Genomic DNA, 19,885 nt, shown 5'->3' on the forward strand with positions numbered 1-19,885 from the left:
GCAGTCTGAGCTTGCACAAGATCCTTGGGGTCCTGGCTCTCTGGGACTCCGGAAACAAGCAAAAACTGTAAAACATAGGTGTGAGGGCTGGAGGTGTAGCTCACATGCCCAGAGCCTTAGGCTCAATCCACAGCATGGAAGAAAACAAATGGCTCTGTGAACCTTGAGCTGTGTGAGCGATGCCAGACAGAAAAGGCCATGCACTGCATGTACTGTATGATTCTCTGCAAGCCGTCAAGATCAGAGAAATCCTGAAAGACAGAGAGCAGGTAGCTGGTTGCCAGCTACGAGGGGAATGAAAAATGGATGCTTAATGGGCCCAGGGTTCTGTTTAGGATGGTTGAAAATTCTGGAATTAGCTAGTGTTTATTTAGGACTGAGTTGTGCTGATGCCCTAATTTATGCCCCTCCCTCCACAAACTATTTGGAGACAAGTTCTTACGGAGGAATGTAGGTTTGGACAGGTCATAGGGGTGAGACCAGTGTGATCATGTCCTAGTAAGAGATCCCCTTACCTCTCCCCACCCTGCCCCTCTCTCCTGATACCCCGTGTTTGATTAGGCAGTACGGAAGTTATGGAGAACTGACTTAGTTGAGGTCAGACATTGTCCCAGCCTGCTGCAGTGGGTTCAGAGTGACCTGCCACCACCCATCACCTCGGCTCTCCCTTGCTTTCCTCCTCTGTAAGATGCACCTAAAGGGACTTTGCCCACCTCAGGGTTAGAGGTGGTGACCCAGGAGGCCAGACTAGAGCCTGCAGGGCAAATGGAAGACCAAGGTGCACCTTGCCGTTGCTCTTTTGTGGGGGTGACAGGAGAGTGGCTCTCTCAAATCTTGCTCACTGACGTCCTCCCCAGCCCTGCAATGTACCCAGCACATAGCAGACATGGAAGTCATTGGAAATGGAGGAGAGATGGTGTTTGTGGTGAACAACAGTCTCTCCATGACAGTTGTTGTTCAAATGGCCAGTGACATTCTGACATGAAATACAAGCAAAATTTAGTTACTACCGTGGGTTGGACATACACACACACACACACACCACCATCACCACCATTCCCGCACTGAAGTCCTAACCCCCAGCACTTCAGAGTGAGACCTTGTTTAGAAACTAGGTCACTGCAGATGTCATTAAGAAAAATGAGGCCATGCTGGAGGAAGGCCCCTGCTCCAGAGACAGTGACTGGTTTCTTAGAAGGACATTTTGGACATAGGGACAGGCACATGGCAAGAACTTTATCTGAGGATGGGTTCAGGGATGCGCATGCTGCCTCCGTAAGCCCGAGAGCCCACATGGCCGTCACAGCGTGGCCGTCACAGCCCTCACAAGGAACCAGCTGACCCTGACCTTGGCCAGATCTCCAGCCTCCGGGCACTGTTGGCGATCAAGTGGACTTTTGTTTAAACCACCAAGTCTATGCCTCATTGTGGCAGGAAACTAATTAAGTCCCTGATGTTCGAGAGACTCAAATGCCAAGTGTTGAGGCCTCAAACTAATTCACACCACACACGAATGTGCAGATAATTATAAATTTCTGAATTCTTTCTGAATCAGGGAAGAGCAGAAAAAAATAAACACAGTCTCTGTCCCAGTTTTAGGCTCAGGAGACTGTAGTTTTTAGGAATCCCCAGACACCCTGCCCCTGGCTGTTCCCCCTAATATGAACTTGGAGGTCTGAGGATCCATGGGCCATGGTGAGGGGAGGAATCGGGTACCGGGAGTGTGTCCTAACTTCAGGAAGCTGCTGTCCTACGGCCTCTGCTCCTCCTTGCAGCTGGGGATCCCAGTTCAGGGGTTCTCAGCCACCCAGTGCCTGAGGACACTACACGGCTGCCCCTCAACCTCCCACCCCACCTGCAGCACCTGGGAGCTACCAGACTGGCCACCTCTCTGCCTGTGGTGACCCTGAAGGAATGGGCACTATGCATGACCTACTGTCATCTGGGCACCTACCAAGCCTTAACCTAAGAAAGGCAGGGAGGCCAGAGTATCTTCTGGGCATGGCCTTGCTGTGTCTTGAGGGATTCCTGGCCTGTTGCCATGGGGAGAGGCCACTGGAGCCTCCCTGTCCAGTCCCATCAAAGTCAGGGAGGATGTTCATTGATCTTGATTGTCAACTTGATAGGATTTAGAATCACCATAGAAACAAACCTCTGAGCATAGGGGATTACCTAATATGGGATAACTGAAGGGAAAGAGACCCACCTTCAATAAAAACATTCCATGGCTGGAGAAGGAGACAGACAGCTGAGCACCAGCACCCGGCTCTGTGCCTCCTGACTGGATACAATGTGACCAGCCGCCTTCTGCTGCTGCCTCCTGCCTCCTCCGCCATGATGGACAGGAGCCCTGGGACCTTTCTTCTCTAAGTAGCCTTTGCTGAGCATTTTCTCACAGCAACAAGACAGGAGGTGAGGGAGGACAAGAGTGGCCTTTGAGCCGCAGCCACTGCCGGGGTCAGACAACAGTTCAGCCCATTCTTTGTCGTCCCAAGTCCTGCGTTTCTGCCTCAGATGCTAGATCTACATCCTTACCGGAGTCTGGCTCTGAGGTACAAAAGCACAAAATGAAAGTTTTGGAAATCCCTTTTTCTGAACCCAACTCTGGCTTTTGACTATCCTGACTTCTGCAAGACAAGCCATCCAAGTTAAAATAGGCCCAGGGCCTTGCTCGCTATCTATACACTCATGGTCGTCTGACCTCCCCTGTGCCTGCCCAAGGCAGGCAGATGCTTTGGGTAGCCTGTGGGAAGACTATGTCCTAAACAGCTCTGAAGAACAAAGCTGATAGCTTACAAAGGAACGCCCTTAACATTTGTCAGTGCTGATGCTAGATATGAGCCCTACCCAGCCATGGGGTCAGGAGAGATCTTGCCACTGACTTTGCTCCTTGAGAGTGGCCTGCCTCTCCATCTGTAAGGTGGCCACATCCTGCTTGGCCGGTAATAAATGTAAACCTGCTATTGCCCTTTGCTCTTCTTTTCCTCATTCAATTATCTCAATGTTATTTTCTCTTATGCACACAGCAGGAAAGGAACAGGAAATGTTTCAAGATGTGCACCGTGCATCTTATGAGTATGTGGCTTTGTGCCACTTCCATCTCATTGTGGACGAAGTTGCATCTAGATACAAACTGATAGTGAGCATATGCATGGAAAATTCAGAGGCCAGGAGCTGCCGGGCCTGAGCCTGGCTTGTGACAGCTAAGTATGAATATTAGCAAGTACCGCACCTGCAACCATAGCCTTATGGGCTGTCCAACTTGGTTTCCACTCCTGTGATACACACTATGAACAAAAGCATCCTGGGGAGGAAAGGGTCTCTTTGGCTTACAGGTCCTAATCACAGTCTCACAGAAGTTAGGGTGGGATCTCAAGCAGGAATCTGGAGGCAGGAACTGATGCAGAAGTCATAAAGGAGCTCTGCTTCCTACCTTGTTCCACGTGGCTTGCTCAGTTTGCCTTCTTACACAACTCAGGACCACCTGCCCAGGGGTCACACCTCCTACAGTGGGCTGGGCCCTCCAGCATCTATCGTTATGCTCCTAAAGCCTTGCCTACAGCCAATGGAATAAATTTCACAATTGATGATTACTCTTTCCAGATGATTCTAGCTTGTGTCAAGCTGATGAGAAACTAAACAGCACAGAGGGTGAGGCAGGCCAGCCTGGACTACACGTGGAGAAAGAAAGGAAGGAAGAAAGGAAGGCAGGAAGGAAGGAAGGAAGGAAGGAAGGAAGGAAGGAAGGAAGGAAGGAAGGAAGGAGACTTCTGCAACAAAGTAAGATCAACAAGAGAAGAGCAAGCAGAGTTGTGAATCATGCAGTCCACCTCGCGTAATCACAGACGATACAGTAGGAAGAGAACTAACTGCAGCAGACTTTTTGGATCGCCAGCCCCCAAATCACTACACAGGGACTTATTATTAATCATGAGAGCTTGGCCTTAGCTTAGGTTTGTTTCTAACCAGCTCTTATAACTTAAATCAACTCACTTCTATTGATCTACGTGCTACCATGTGTCTTGTGGGTTTTACCTCTTCTGGATGTCCTGCTCTCTCTCCATCTTCTCAGATTTCTCTTCTGCACCTAGATTTATTTTCTCTTTCTTTCTCTGCCTGGAAGTCCTACCTAACCTCTTCCTGCCTAGTTATTGGCCATTCAACTCTTTATTCATCCAATCAGAAAGTGCCTTGGCAAAGATACATCTTCACAGTGTACAAAAAGGGTATTCCACAACTAAGTAGGGGTGTGGCCTGGGCATCTGGCTTCTCAGCAGAGAACAAGAAATACGCTTTTGAGAATGAGTGGGTTAAAGAGATGCTGTGACTTCTAGAGGCAGAGCTTTGCCTGTTATCGGAGGCTGTTCGTTTGTTCCCAGTCACCCAGACCCAAAATAATTACATAGAATCTGTATTAATTAAAACACTGCTTGGCCAATCACTTAAGTGTATTTCTAGCTAGCTCTTATAAATTAACCCATTTCTATTAATCTGTGTATCTTCACATGGTTGTGGCCTACCGTTAAGGCTCTATCGTCCAGCATCTACCTCCTGCAGCAGCTACATGGCTTTTCCTCGACTCTGCCTACTCTCTCCTCCTCTATCTGCTTGGAATTCCTGCCTTGCCCTATTCTTCACTGCAATAAGCCCCAAACAGATTTTTTATTAACCAATGATATTCACAGCATTTGCCTTCCAGCAGAAACAACCAGGAGCTAGCTGAACTTGCAGCCAGCCTCTTTGCAGACTACAGGGAGAAGAGTTGACATCTGGATCAGACTGGAAGAGTGGAAGGTGGGGCAGGAGGCCCCTCTCTTCTCTTGCTCATTTTCCATCACCTTTAGATCAAAATGATCTATGTCAAGTAGGTACTTCTGGGGAGACACATTCTGCTTCCATCAGAGATGATGCGAGGATGGAAACAGAGAGAGCTGAGGATTCTGGCACTGCCAGCCAGCACAGTCATCTCAGGGAGGTCTCACTGCAGCAGAAATGGACAGCTGGCAGCCTGAGAAGAGGGCAACTTCAGATTGTACCTGTCACAATGGCAGCCTTTATCTGACAGGGTCTGGCCTGGGGCTCAGGACCTTACAGGAGAGGACAAGGCACCTGGAGTTATTCAGAGGTGCTGTACCTGCTAGTCCGTGTCCAGGAGGAGTCATGGTCAGACAGGGAAGGCAATCTTTAACTGTGGTCGGAGGGCTAGAACATTCTAGAGGTAATGGCCTCCTGCCTTCTCCAGGGTTTCCTTGTCATTTGATCATCAAGGAATTCATTTATTCAACAACAACAACAGCAAACTCTTGGGGACTCATTCATTTTTTTCTCTGTGGGCATTTTGCTATTTGTCTCCTCATCTGAGCTCCTCTCAGCAGGCTACCATGCCCATCCAGTCAGCAAGAAGAATGGGAAATGCTGCTCCCCCAAAAGTCAATCACTTGTCCTCCTTCCACTCTCCAGGTGTCTCCCAGCTGTCCCCGTGAAAGAAGCCACTGGCAGCTTAGCCTCCCGGGCTCTGTACCTGGTGTAGGATGGGGACCGAAGCACCTCTCCTCTGAGCCCATTTTCTGGGTGAGTCTTAGGAGAAAACTTGGGGCCACCTCATAAAAACCAGTTTCTTACAAGTGTGGACCAGGACCCCATTTCTAGTCAGCTCCTGGGTGGAGCTCACACTGCAGGTCAGGAGCCAGATTTCGAGGAGCAAGCTCTTGGCAGACTATCATCTGTTACCACAGAGTAGTTTTGGCGTGTTTAAACCATGACCTTTTGCTGGAAATGCACTAGGTGTTACATGTAAGACCCAAGCTAATACCTCAGTAGCCCTATTTGGTAAATAAGGACACTGGGACTTAAAAGTATTAGTGGTTTGCCAAGTCCCAGGGACATGTGGAGCTGGCCTTGGAACTGGGGATGCCTGATGCAAACCCATCTTCAGAAAAACATGGAAGAAAAGAAGGACTATCAGTGAGCTGGTCAATTTTTGTTTCTTTTCTGTTTGTTTGTTTGTTTGTTTTGAGACAGGATTTCTCTGTGTAATAACTCTGGCTGTTCTGGAACCCGCTTTGTAGACTAGGCGAGCCTCGAACTTAAAGAGATCCACCTGTCTCTACCTCCCGAGTACTGGGATTAAAGGCCTGCGCCACCACTGCCCAGTGGTTGGTCCCTTTTAATTGTCACCAAGACACAATCTAGCATCACCTGGGAAGCGAGTCTCAGTGAAGGATTGTCTAGATCAGGTTGGCCTGTCTTGTCTTGGGGAATTATCTTGATTATATTGATGTGAGAAGACTCAGCTCACTGTGGGCAGCACCATTCCCTAGGCAGTGTTCCTAGACTCTGTAAGTGTGGAGATCAAAGAGACCTAACAAGCATGCAGGCATTCATTCTCCTGCTTTTGACTGGATGTGACCAGTTGCTTCATGTTCCTGCCTTGACTTCCCCACAGTGCTAAACTGTAATCTGGAATTTTAAACCGTTAAGCCCATTCTTCTTTGGAGCTGCTTTTATCCAGACATTTTATCCCAGGGACAGGAAACTAAAACAATCATTATTGGCTGACCAGTGTGAGTCAGGCTGGAGGCCTTATGGGGCATTTGGTATTATCATGAACTTACAGAAGGGGAAACTGAGGCACTGAGAGGTGACCTAGCTGACCCAGCTTGTCAGTACAGAGTGGCAGAGCTGGGATTAAGCTTGTGCTCCCTGATACCCCAAATGCTCAGCACTGGAGTCTCCCAGGACCGATCACACCAGTAGCCGGCTCTCCCTGCCACAGCAATGAGCCTGGATTAGCTGTCTGTGACTTTCAGACCAAATCACCACCAAGAGGTGGCTTAAAACAACAATTTCCCCCTAATTCCAAAAGGACAGAAGTCAGAAATCAGGGTGTCCGTGTGTCTATGCTCCTGATAATGGCTCTAGGTGTTGGGACCATTTGGAGTCCTAGCCCCCAGCTGCTCTTCCCTGCTAGAGATCTTTACTTTCCTTCTGATTTGAGTTACTGAAAGCTGTGTCAAAGTTGTTTACCAGCTCTGCTTTATGAGCCTTGGCCTTGAGGATCAGAGGATAAGGTTTTCACCTGTTGGCCCACCTGACTATTGGATATATAAGCCTCCATGGTGCTATTGAATAAAGGGCTTCTTACCAGTGACTAGAGGTCTGTGTCTCTGTCTCTCTGTCTGTGTGTGTTTGTGTGTTTCAACCTCCAGCCCCTTGCCAGAAGCTCGCGAACTGTATGGTAGCACATAGAATGCAGACAGGCCTTATGCACTGCACTAGGGAGGTCCCTTCCCCATCTGCTGGCATGTGGGGATCCTGGCATGGGCTATGGCTACATGGCCCTACTCTCTATGTGTACCACATCCTCTTAGTACTAAAGAAGTAGCCAGGGAGCCCTGGAGGCCCTGTGGTGCCCAGCACACTGTCCCAGGTAGCACCAGCTGTACACTGTGACCCTGACCAAGCAGGGATGTGAGCTCTCGGTTGGTTCATTGTCTTTCCCGTGAGCACTTTATCCTGTGGGTATTAGGGGATCCCATGCTGGACCAGTGCTTTGCTCTGGGTCATCCTGCCAACCTCAGCAGATACAGCTGATTCTCTCAGGGCTGGGGAGATGGCTTGGTTGGGAAAGTGCTTGTTGTGTAATTATAAGGGCCAAAGGTTCAGCTGCAGAAACTGCACACAAAGCAACGCCATGTATAGTGACATGTGTTTGCAGTTCCAGCGCTAGGCAGGCAGAGGCAGGAGGGCATCTGCGCTTATTAGCTACCCTCAAGCCCCAGTGAGAGATTTCGTTCCCCCAAATAAGGTGGATGGTGCCTCTGAAGAATGACGTTTGAGGTTGACCTTTGACCTTCACACAGACATGCACCACCACCCTTGAACATGCTCACACATACACAAACTAAAAATCATTTCTTGCCCTTCAAATAAGGGGAAGTTATTTCCTATTAATATTTATTATCACCATTATTATTATTAATTTATGTGTGTGCAGAGGGGCATGTGAGTGCAGGTTCTTTTGCCGGCCAGACAGTGAGCTCTCCTGGAACTGGAGTTACAGGCACTTATGAGTCATCTGATGTGGGTGCTGGGAATCGAGCTAGGCTCCTGTACAAGAGGAGATGTAGAGCCATCTCTCCAGCTCGGGGAGTTACTATTTTTCAGAAAAGTGGGCATGTCAATGCCGGCTATGCTCTTGACAGGTCACTCCCTGAGCCATCTAAGCAGTCAAGAGGCTGAGGCGGGAGGATCACAAGTTCCAGGAAAATCTGAGCCACACAGCTAAACCCCGTCTCAAAAGCCAACATGTAAATGAATAGATAGCCATTCTTTTCCATTGCTGTGGTCTCTTTAGGGGAAGTAATTTGATCACATTTCCCAAGTGCTTCCAAAAGGCTCCTTCTATTTGATTCCGTGATTCACTTCTAAAAATCTCTCCAAAGGAAATAATCAGACATGGCCAAGGTTTCTGCATAATGATGTTATGGCAGCGTTTAAAAAATAGTGGTTGAAAACAAATTAGAGATGGCTTAGATGACTAACCATAAGCGATTGCTTAAATAAACAATGGCATATTGTCAGGGCAGGACCATGTTCAAAGAGTTGTAATAACTTGGAAGAATGCTTATGCTGTGAAAAATGATACCGAATTGAATGCCCAGCAGGACCACAAATGTGCGCAAAGCCATGCAGAGAAGAAAGGACTTGAGCTGCTCATTAGAACGAACCTCATCAAAGGATGTGTCATCTCCCAGGATGACAGGGATTCTCTGGGACAGATGTCGGCTCTGCTCAAATGTGGATTAGGCTGTGTCTCTGGCACTGGTGCCTCCCGGAGCTTTTAGCCTTGGAATTTCCTGAGCGATCACAGTCATCATTTCTTCACACAGAACCCACAGTCAGCTTGAGTCTGAGCTGATGAGCTGGCTCAGGGCAGAGCTGTATGGACTCAGGATGGAGTGGGTGTCCAGGAAGGCTGGGCTATCAGGAGCTGACCCCACCATGGCTCTCTGAGAAGGCTCCATCCTAGGTGCTTTCTGTGACTGTGATAAAATTGTCTGACAGAAAGCAGCTTAGGGGAGGAAAGGGTTTATTTCGCCTTAAACATTTGCAGGTCACAGTCCATCATGGAGGGAACTCAGGGCAGGAACGTGAAGGAACTTGAAGCAGAAACCTTGGAGAAATGCCTTTTACTGTCTCACATACTTATGGGTAGCTTGCTTGCCATCAAACCTGAGTTTAGTTTCCAGTACCCACATGGTTGGAGAGAACTGAACCCTTCATGTTGTACTCAGACACACACACACACACACACACACACACACACACACACACACACACACAATGGTCGTTGCATGCATTCCATGCACATTCACAAAAAAATAATTTTTTTTAATATAAAAAAACTGTGTTTCAGTTCCTGACGTGGAACTGACCTAAAGACTTCCTCCCTAAGGATTAGATTTCATGGCACCAGAAGGTGCCATGCAAACTTCCAAAGGAAAGAATCAAGCAGCACTCTGGCCCAGCAATGAAGCCTATGAACCCCAGCAAGGACCACCATGGTACACTAACCCTAAGAGTGCAGTAATGGCATATGTATCTTGGAGGTAAACAATAGATTTCTTGAAATAAAGACTGGCTTAACAAAAGGAAAATCACTTCTGGTGCTGGAAACTTGAATAAAAACTCAGGGCTAGTGAAACCGTGGATCTTGGAGGCGAGCCATGGCTACAACGCCGACTTTACTAAACCAGATAATCCCTTGTAAATAGTTGTCCTTGTACCCATAGATAAGTGTAGTCCTCATCTCTCAGCAAGGAAACTTCTCTTTGCAACAGTTGGAGACCACTGCAGAAAACCACAACCTATCAAAATGTGAAGTTGTAGAACCCAGTCCAGATGGGTATAAAACAACTCTCATATCCAAGACTCAGGGATCCTTGCCAAAGAAGGGGCAGGAAGATTGTGAGAGTCTGAGGAACAGGGAGTCTACTGTGAGAAACTACACCATAGAGTCTCCCCAACACGATTGCCCAAACCTGAGCTGAACAAGGACTCTACAATAGACATGCCAAAGTGGATGAAAGAAGGACCACGAGGCCCCAGCCCTCATGAACCCCCAAAGAACTATAGGCAACTAAGGACTGCTGGGAGACGGAGAAATAGTCTTCCCCAGGGGAGAGCACATCAGTTGATTACCCAGTACCAACAGGATGTTGTGCTCACCCATTTCTGGACCCCTTCTCGCAACTCTGCTCTCACTTGCCAATCACCCCCGAGGCTCTGCCCCTCAAGCATCATTTTCCTGGCCTCCTCTACTTGCCTCTGGTGTTGTGTAAAAGCTGCCATGGTCCTGCAGCTCTGACCTCCTGCGCACCTTCAGATGCAGGCCTTGTGAATGTCATGGAGGTCTGCTGTCACAGGGCTGTGCTTAGCCTGTTCCAGCCATGGCCACAGTGACTGTGAAACGTACTACCACATCTAGAGTCCTGAGCTGGTGCAAAACAGGGGCCTTTGGGGGACATTTCCATCTTTGAAAATGAAAAATATATGTGCATCTCTCAGCTCACAAAGGGATAAGCAGCCTCCGAGTGTCCTGATGTCCACAGGTCCTTTTCTAGTTGGCCTAATATTAGCTTGTCTGCTCACTTCTTTAGTAGGTTGTACAATCTCCTGATCAATCATGCTTTTGATTTCCTCTTTGCCTGGCCAGAATCCTGCAAATCTTTATACTCCATATATATTTTTATTATTATATTCTGGAACTATATCTGTAGACCAGGCTGTCCTCAAACTCAGAGATTTACCCACCTCACCTCTGCCTCCTTAGTTATGGGATTAGGCATTGGCCTCCACAGCCCAGCTAGTGTCCTCATTTTTTAAGACCTCCTCAGCATCTGTCCAGACTCCTATGAGCATCCGGTGACTTACTGTCCCTATGCTTTCCACTCTCCTTCTCTGAGCCTTCACTAGGATCACTCCCGATGCTCTATTTACAACAGTATAGGCGTCTGTCAGCTTCCAAAGTGTGCCGTTCTCTGCCTCTAAATCGATTTCAGCCTGCCTCCATGTTTTCAAGCATAGTAAAAAGTCCACTCCTTGGTACCAACTTTTTGTATATGTCTATTTTGAATGACTATAATATAATACCCTAGACAGACTAACTATAAAGAAAAGAGGTTTAAGCCGGGCGGTCGTGGCACACGCCTTTAATCCCAGCACTCGGGAGGCAGAGGCGGCGGATCTCTGTGAGTTTGAGGCCAGCCTGGTCTACAAAAGCTAGTTCCAGGACAGGCGCCAAAGCTACACAGAGAAACACTGTCTCAAAAAACAAACAAACAAACAAAAAAGGTTTACTCAACTCAGTTGTACAGGTTCAAGGATATGATCATGATGCTGATACCAGCTCAGCTTGGTTTAGGACAAGGTGGACACATGTGTGAGGAAGCTTCCACATAGGAAACAGGGAGCCAGGGAGCACAGGAGAGACTAGACTAGCTCTCATTAATCAGACACCACCTATCAGTAAACACCAGCCCCCACACTGAGCTTTTAGTGACCTGTCTCATACTTCTGTCCAGTCCCCTTGCTCGGCTCCTCCGATGCAAGGTCTGTCTAGCACATAGGCCCCAGACCACAATCCCTGTTCATTCCCCCAATAAACTCAGCTTTCTTTGGAGAATCTCATTTCACTTGTTCGGGTATCATTTATAACCTTTATGATAAACCAGTAAGCATGAGAAAGTGGACCACCAGACAGATTTTCTTTTCTTTCTTTCTTTTTTTTTTTTAATTTTTCGAGACAGGGTTTCTCCGTAGCTTTTTGGTTCCACCACTGCCCGGCTCCAAACAGATTTTACTGTACATTCTATTTGTTAGTGTTCTTTGGCCTCAGATCCACATCCTTTGGATTTTATTTTTTTTTGTTTTTTGTTTTTTTGTTTTGTTTTTTTTTGTTTTTCGAGACAGGGTTTCTCTGTGGTTTTGGAGCCTGTCCTGGAACTAGCTCTTGTAGACCAGGCTGGTCTCGAACTCACAGAGATCCGCCTGCCTCTGCCTCCCGAGTGCTGGGATTAAAGGCGTGCGCCACCACCGCCCGGCCCCTTTGGATTTTATAATAGCAAACTCCTAAGCATCTTTCAAAACCCAGCAGGGTCACTACCTTCTCAGTGAACCTTGGACTATCTATCTGCAATGGTTCTTTACTCGGCTTCTAACCTATCCTACCTCCCATCCCAATTCTCACCTGCTTACACAGAAATGACTCATTTTCTACAGGCAATGGACCCATGGAGTGTGGGTGGGGGGCATCGTTTCTTCCCTGTGAATTTCCAGAACCCAGGTGGGAGGCAGCCCGCAACAGGCCTATGCAGGCATCTGCTGGAGAGCAATCACATGTCTTGGCCCAAGAAGTTCATCCGTCCTGTATCTTATCGCAGTGGCTGTCACAGGTAGGGGTCAGGATCCCCACACAACCCTGAGGAAGAGGGTTTTGGGTTTAGGGATCCAGCAGGAGTCAGTGTTGGCATTGTCTGCATGGAAACCAGTGCTCTTTCTGCTATTGTCTGCCACAACTATGTAACATCATTGCAAACTTTGTAGCCAAAGCAATAGAAATCAGCCTTCTTGTTGGAGGCCAGAAAGTCAGAAAGCAAGCTGTGCATGAGGACCCTCCAGCCTGGGCTACCCAGCCTCCTAGGGCTCTGTCTCCAACATCCCAGTTTCCACCCCCACTGATGAGGCCTTCTCTATTTGTGGGTCACAGGCACAATTCTCGTGAGGGCGCTGACACGGGTCTGGGGTCCACTGCACAATCCAGGATGTTCTGACCTCAGAGCCTTAGCTTGGATTGGTGAGGTGCTTGCTGCCTGACAAGAGAATCAGCTCCCTCAAGCTGTTCTCTGACCTCCACAGTGCACCCTGGCCTGTGCACGCTCACAACACACACATACGTGTATGCATGTGTGCATGCACACGTGGTGGGGGGTTGGGATGATGGCTCAGTAAAGGGCTTCGCTGTGTAAGCAGAAGGGCAGGAGTTGGACCCCAGAACCCACACATTTAAAAGCCAAGCATGGTGCCATGAGCTTATAATCGCAACACTGGGGAGGCAGAGGCAGGAGGATCCCTGGGGCTTGCTGTCCAGACAGCCTAGCTGAACCAGGAGAGAGAGAGAGAGAGAGAGAGAGAGAGAGAGAGAGAGAGAGAGAGAGAGAGAGAGAGAGAGAGAGCAGACCTTGCCTTAAAAAAACAAAGTGGAGAACAGCTGAGGAAAATACCTGAGGTTGGCCTGAGGTTGGCCTCTGACTGAGTGACAGACAGACAGACATGTGCGCATGCCTTCACACACACACACACACACACACACACACACACACACACACACACACGGCGGGAGGTGTCCAAATAAGGTCACCTTCATGGTCTCAGTGATCACCACGTGGGCATCTCATTTTGGAGTCACCTTGTTCCAGACACCTGGACTCTGTTTAATTCTTCTCAGTTCATTTCATTTTCCAGTGTTTTCTTTTAATCCAATTCACTCAATCAATATTGACTTTACATTTGCTGTGTTCCAGACCTGACAAGGTCCTAGAGGTGATAGTCATGGTTTCTGCCTCAAAGATCTTTGTTTAAGTGAGGGGGGCTACCTCTTCCTGTGGGCCCTTGTGCCTTCTAGGAAAGGTTCTCACCGTGTGGAGGGCTGGATGAGGAAGAAGCTGCAGTCAGAAACAGGCTAGCCCCTCAGGCTCACAGCACTATGGCCGGCCTGCTCTGGGGAATGTTAGATTGCCAGGAAAGGCTGAGGCAGGGCGACTGCTGGGGACTCACCTCTGTGAGGTGGCTGCTAGGTGACAGCTTCCCCAGGGCTGTAACACTGGGCCAAGTCTGGGCTCTATCTTTAGATGGAGGAAAGCGGCTGCCCAGCCTCAGCCCCACGGCAAAGCTGTTAAGGGTGGGCTTGGATGTGGCTGTCGACAGCTTCCTCGAAAACTCTTTCCAAGGTTCTAGCCATTCTTCCCTCTGTGCACTTCCTTCCCGGAGCACCAGAAAAGGCTCAGACCCGCAGATGGGGTCAGGGCATTAGAACCTCTTCTAACACCTTTCCAGGAGGGCTCAGCCTTTGGGAGACACTCCCAGAGTTCAGATCAGTTGGCCCTACACCAAGCCAGATATACTATACCACATCTTGTTGAGCTGGAACCTGTGCTTAGAGCCCACATGGGGCACTTCTGGAGTGCAGGTGAGTCTCCTACACATCCTGGCACATGTTCTGCTCTCTCCCAGACTCCAGCTTCCCTTGCTCAGTCCCCTCACCCCCAGGCCCAGAACCTTCATGCCCTATGAGAGCTGCAGAAATCTCTCTAAGGGAGATTTTTCTGTGTGCTCTGTGGAGTGTGATGTGCTCTGGGTACCTCTTACCTTCCTCCCTCTCTGGGTGCATCTGTAAACCGAACAGAACAATCAATTTTGACCCACAGGATTTGTTTGTTTATTTATTTAATTTTATTTGACCTGTGTGTGCACAGGCAAATGTGTGCCACAGTGTGTGTGTGAAAGTCACAGGACAACCTCAAGCACCATGACAGCTGGCTCATGAGTTTCCAAGGGGATTCTCCCGTCTCCACCTCCCATCTCACCATAGGAACACTGGGGATTCAGACACTGGGAAGCATGCGCAGTTTTGTGTGGGTCATGGGATCCCACTCAGCTCCTCACACTTGCACGGCAAGCATTTACTTCACTCACTGAGCCATCTCCCCAGGAGCATGGGGTTTTAGACATCAAGGAAGTTAGTGTCTATAGATACCCATATTAATATATGTATATAACATACATAATTTACATGTCTCTTATAAAATTTGCCACTTAGCCATTAAAGGGTCCAACTTGCTGACCGTTTGGCCTGATGCTGGGTGACCATCACTTCTATCCACTTCCAAAGTCTCTCCATCACAAAGCAGGAACTGAGCTGGGTGGTGGTGGCACACACATTTAATCCCAGCACTTAGGAGGCAGAGGCACCTGGATCTCTGTGAGTTCAAAGCCAACCTGGTCTACAATAGCTAGTTCCAGGTCATGCTCCAAAGCCACAGAGAAACCCTATTTCAGAAAACCAACCAACTAAACAAACACCTCAACAAAGCAGAAACTGTGTCCAGTAAGCAGTACATGCTGTTGTCTGCCCAGGTCCATGACCTCTACTCTACTTTGACACTACGGGTGTGACCACTGGGTCCTCATCTGGGTGTAATCCCCGTTAGCTCTGTGTCACTCAACTCTACAAGTCCGTCTGTGTCTCAGCGCTGGGTCAGAGCACCCTGTTCTTAGGGCTGCATATAGAAAGAACACATCCATTCACTGTTGATGGACATGAGAAAACTGTCGCCTTTCAGTATGACACACAAGCTCTGGGTTGAATCTGAGATGTCCCCAGAGGCTTGCTGACAGCTGATGGCTTTGGGGAAGTGACTGATCGCGGACTCTGACCTCATCAATGATCCGCTGATGGACCCCTAACATGGCGACATTACTGGGCAAGTGGCGAAGGTAGGAGGTGAGGTTTAGTTGGAGGAAGTGACCCTTCCTGGATTCTCCTACCTCTGCTTCCTGTCTGACATCAAGTGAGCAGCCTCCTTCTCCTCTATAGACTCATTCAGCTGTGACGCTCTGCCTCCTCCACGGGCTCGGAATTAGCAGAGCTGAAGACCGTGGGCGGAACCCTCTGAGATCACCAGCCACATTCAACGCTTCCTTCCCTAAGATGTTTACGCTGTGCCTTTTGCCACAGTGGTGTCAAGCTTGCCTCAGACAGTGGAGTGCCCATGTCCATTTGAGCCCCTGCTCCCAGTTAGTTTGGGCACATGCCTCAGGGGATATAGTTGTGGAGTTTAACTGTATCTAACCATTTAAAAACCTCTAAGACAGTAGCTACCCCATTTCATTATGTTCACAGGGTCTTATTGGAGAGTGAGTTGGTGGTATCAAGCAAGAGTTCTTGAGATTGTGTGAAGAAAAGGGCTTCCTGAGCCAAGACAGACACTGCCTAGAAAAGGGGCCTCTCCTGGGCACATTCTCAGCTCCCATACACAGATCTGGAAATCACCTGGGGAAATGACTCCAGGCTTAGTTAAGGACAGTTTTATGAAAATATGAGGAAGGCAGGCTTTCCCTATACTGGAGGGAGAATTTGAGACTGGGAATATTGCAGACACAAAGTTTATCACTCAGAAAGACTGGACTCTGGGATTAGAAGCAAACAAGCAGTGTGCACTGGACTCTGGGATTAGAGGCGTGTAAGCGGTGTGCACTGGACTCTGGGATTAGAGGCGTGTAAGCAGTGTGCACTGGACTCTGGGATTGGAGCTGTGTAAGTAGTGTGCACTGGACTCCGGGATTAGAGGTGTGTAAGCAGTGTGCACTGGACTTTAGGATTAGAGGCATGTAAGCAGTGTGCACTGGACTCTGGGATTAGAGGTGTGTAAGCAGTGTGCACTGCACTCTGGGATTGAAAGCAAACAAGCAGTGTGCACTGGACTCTGGGATTGTATAAGCAGTGTGCACTGGACTCTGGGATTAGAGGTGTGTAAGCAGTGTGCACTGGACTCTGAGATTGTATAAAAAGTGTGTACTGAACTCTGGGATTAGAGGTGTGTAAGCAGTGTGCACTGGACTCTGGGATAGAGGTGTGTAAGCAGTGTGCACTGGACTCTGGGATTGTATAAGCAGTGTGCACTGGACTCTGGGATTAGAGGTGTGTAAGCAGTGTGCACTGGACTCTGAGATTGTATAAAAAGTGTGTACTGAACTCTGGGATTAGAGGTGTGTAAGCAGTGTGCACTGGACTCTGAGCTTGTATAAACAGTGTGTACTGAACTCTGGGATTAGAGGTGTGTAAGCAGTGTGCACTGGACTCTGGGATAGAGGTGTGTAAGCAGTGTGCACTGGACTCTGGGATTGTATAAGCAGTGTGCACTGGACTCTGGGATTAGAGGTGTGTAAGCAGTGTGCACTGGACTCTGGGATAGAGGTGTGTAAGCAGTGTGCACTGGCATCAGCATGCACTTGTGGTACAACTGTGTGCAGCTGGCTGCTCCCTGATCATTTGCAGAGGTCTTCTGTAGTGGCTAATCTTGACTGTCAACTTGCCCGCTCTAGAATCACCTAGGAATCAAGCCTCTGGACATGTCTGTGAGGGAGTTTCTAGACTGGGTGGGAAGACCCACACCAAACGCGGGCGGCACTGTTCCAAGGTTAAAGAAAGAAAGGGAGCTGAGCACCAGCGTTCACCTCTGCATCCTGACTGCGGCTGCAATGTGACCAACTGCCCTCGCACACCTGAGGCCATGTCGTACCCCCGTGATGGACCATACCCTGACTGTGATGCATCACACCTCTCTTCCCACTTTCCAAGCCTCTGGTGCCGGAACAGCTGACTCAACCACGTGGAGCCAGCAGTCAGGACCATCTTGCTGGGAGGCAACAAGGTGCTTCTGACCCTCCTGTCAGTTCTGTAATTTGCCTGGTTGCTGAGCAGTTTACCTTATAAGCACTTGCAAGGTGCCCTTAGAGGCATTTTCAGCCCAGAGCTCCCTGTCCTGAGGTAGCCCAGAAATAGACAGGCCTGCTGCAAATTAGGCTGGCTGCAGCTGTGACATACTCGGGTTCCCGAGACACAGCAGGGAGCATGCACACTTGTCTAGCCCCGGCAAAAGAGTCCCCTGTGTCTTTGCCAGGGCCACTCCTGGATTCAGGGGAGTCTTATGGCATGTGGCCACTGCTCTTTTTTCTGGTTGCTGTTCCTGCGTCTCTGAATCCTGGGGCCCCAGAATCTCTGTACTCTTGGGAATACCAGAATAGCCATCACTCTGTCCCTTGAATACTGGGGGTGGGGGTAGGGGGGCACAGGATCTGTTCTAATTTTCCTAAGGAGTCCACCTGCCTGCCATACCCTCTCAGGTGGGATCTTACACTTTCTACCCCCATTCTGAGTTCCTGGAATTTAGGGATTGTATTTAGTCACCATCCTCGCCTGAACTAGGGCCATGGGCTGCCCATTGTTTTTTTAATTTTTTTTTATTTTTAGATTTGTGTTATTTTATGTGTATGAGTGTTTTGCCTGCATGTATGTCTGTGAACTATGTGTGTGCCCGGTGCTTGAGGAGATCAGAAGAGGGCACTGGATCCCTTGGAACGGGAGTTATAGGTGACTGTAAACCGACGTGGGTGTGCTGGGACTTGAACCTGGATCCTCTACAAGAGCAGCAAGTGTTCATAACTGCTGAGCAATCTCTCCAGTCCCAAGGGCTGTCTGGTTAAATTCTTTCACTTATCTGAGGGACACAGGACCATAGCTTGTCTTCGTCACCCTATAACTCTTATCACAGAGACAGTGTTGAAGCTTGTGCCCTGAGTCAGGCTGAGTACGCAATGGCCTTTCTCTGTGGGTATCTTGTGGGACCACCAACTGCTGCCTTCTGAAGGTAGCCACAACTGCTGGGCATCAGGGAGAGAGGAGCTCAGGGCTGCCTGAATCCCCTTGCTATGCTGTGCTTCAGGAGCATGGAGGGGACTGTGTCTTCTCCTTGGGTGCCAGAGGGCCAGCGCTACTCCTGATTAGACAGGACAAAGCCACGAGACCGGGAGTAAATGGCAGGTCACTGTTCAGGCAACCCTGTGCCTCACAACTTCCATTATGGACACCCTTGTCACATTCACACAGGAAGCACCCGTCTCCCCATCAGCCTGCATGGCAGGGACAGTGGCCATTTTTGCCCAAAGTTGCTCTGTTTTGCAGCTCATAGAGGCAGGCTGAGCCCTTGCACGTGAGCTTGACGATCTTAATTCATTGTGTGTGATGCAGGCATGCTGCAGGATGCTGTAGACACAGGGAGGACTTGCTGAGGCCACATCGGATTCACTGCAGGAAAAGGAACAGGCCTCGACCTACAGAGCCGAGGGCCTACTTCTGGAGCTAGGTCTGATCTGCAGCTCTGAACTTTGCTTGGTATGCTGCAGCCTGAACCTTGACCCTCTCGATAGTTGAAACCTTTTCCACAGTCTTCCATTTCCCTGTCCCCATTCCCGCTCCTTTAACAAGACAAAGGCACATAGTTCAAATTCACTGTCATCATTTCTTTCTGTGTGGCCCTGGTCAAGTCACCAAGCCTCTCTGAATCAGCTTCTTCTCTCCTAAAATGGGACCAGTACTAATTTCCACAAAGGAACCCTTGTCTGTAGATTGGTGGTACCGATATCAGCTTTGCCTCGTACAATGAGATGAGAATACAGAGAAGTACCACGGACAGCGCCAGGTCCAGGCCACTGCTGGCCAGGGCATGAGTTACCCTCCTCATTGCAGGAACAAAATATACAAGACTATTACGGACTTGTGAAGGTTGGCCAAGGAGCAACGGGGTTTCCCATTAGAGTACTGCTCTTGGCTCCAACAGTGCAGGATCCGAGAAAGGCTCCAGCTCTAAAGCCCGAGACATTCCCCTACTAAAACAGATGGTTGCCCCCGAAGGAGAGGGCCAGAGGACTCCTGAATCAGGCTGTAAGGGGGAAGGCCTGTGTCTGCTCCCCTGAGGTTCTCCCTGCCTAGCTCCCGGAATAGACCCTCCACCTAGCTGAAGGAGAAGACAAGTGAGTGGCGGGATGGACGAATGAGCGCTGCACAAATGGCTAAAGTCAGCGGTGGTGGCTGACAACATTGGAGGGTGTGAGCTTATGGAGCAAGACAGAAGGATGGAAATTATGACAATATGGAGAAGAAAGGAGCCCCTCACCCTGGTGTCGGACTGAAGCCTCTTTTCAGCTGAGAGGCAAGAACTCCAGCAGGTGCAGTCACTACTCCTTCCATATAGAGATGTTTAATTAC

Source organism: Microtus pennsylvanicus, chromosome 12 (assembly GCF_037038515.1).
Source record: "Microtus pennsylvanicus isolate mMicPen1 chromosome 12, mMicPen1.hap1, whole genome shotgun sequence".
Classification (NCBI taxonomy): domain Eukaryota; kingdom Metazoa; phylum Chordata; class Mammalia; order Rodentia; family Cricetidae; genus Microtus; species Microtus pennsylvanicus.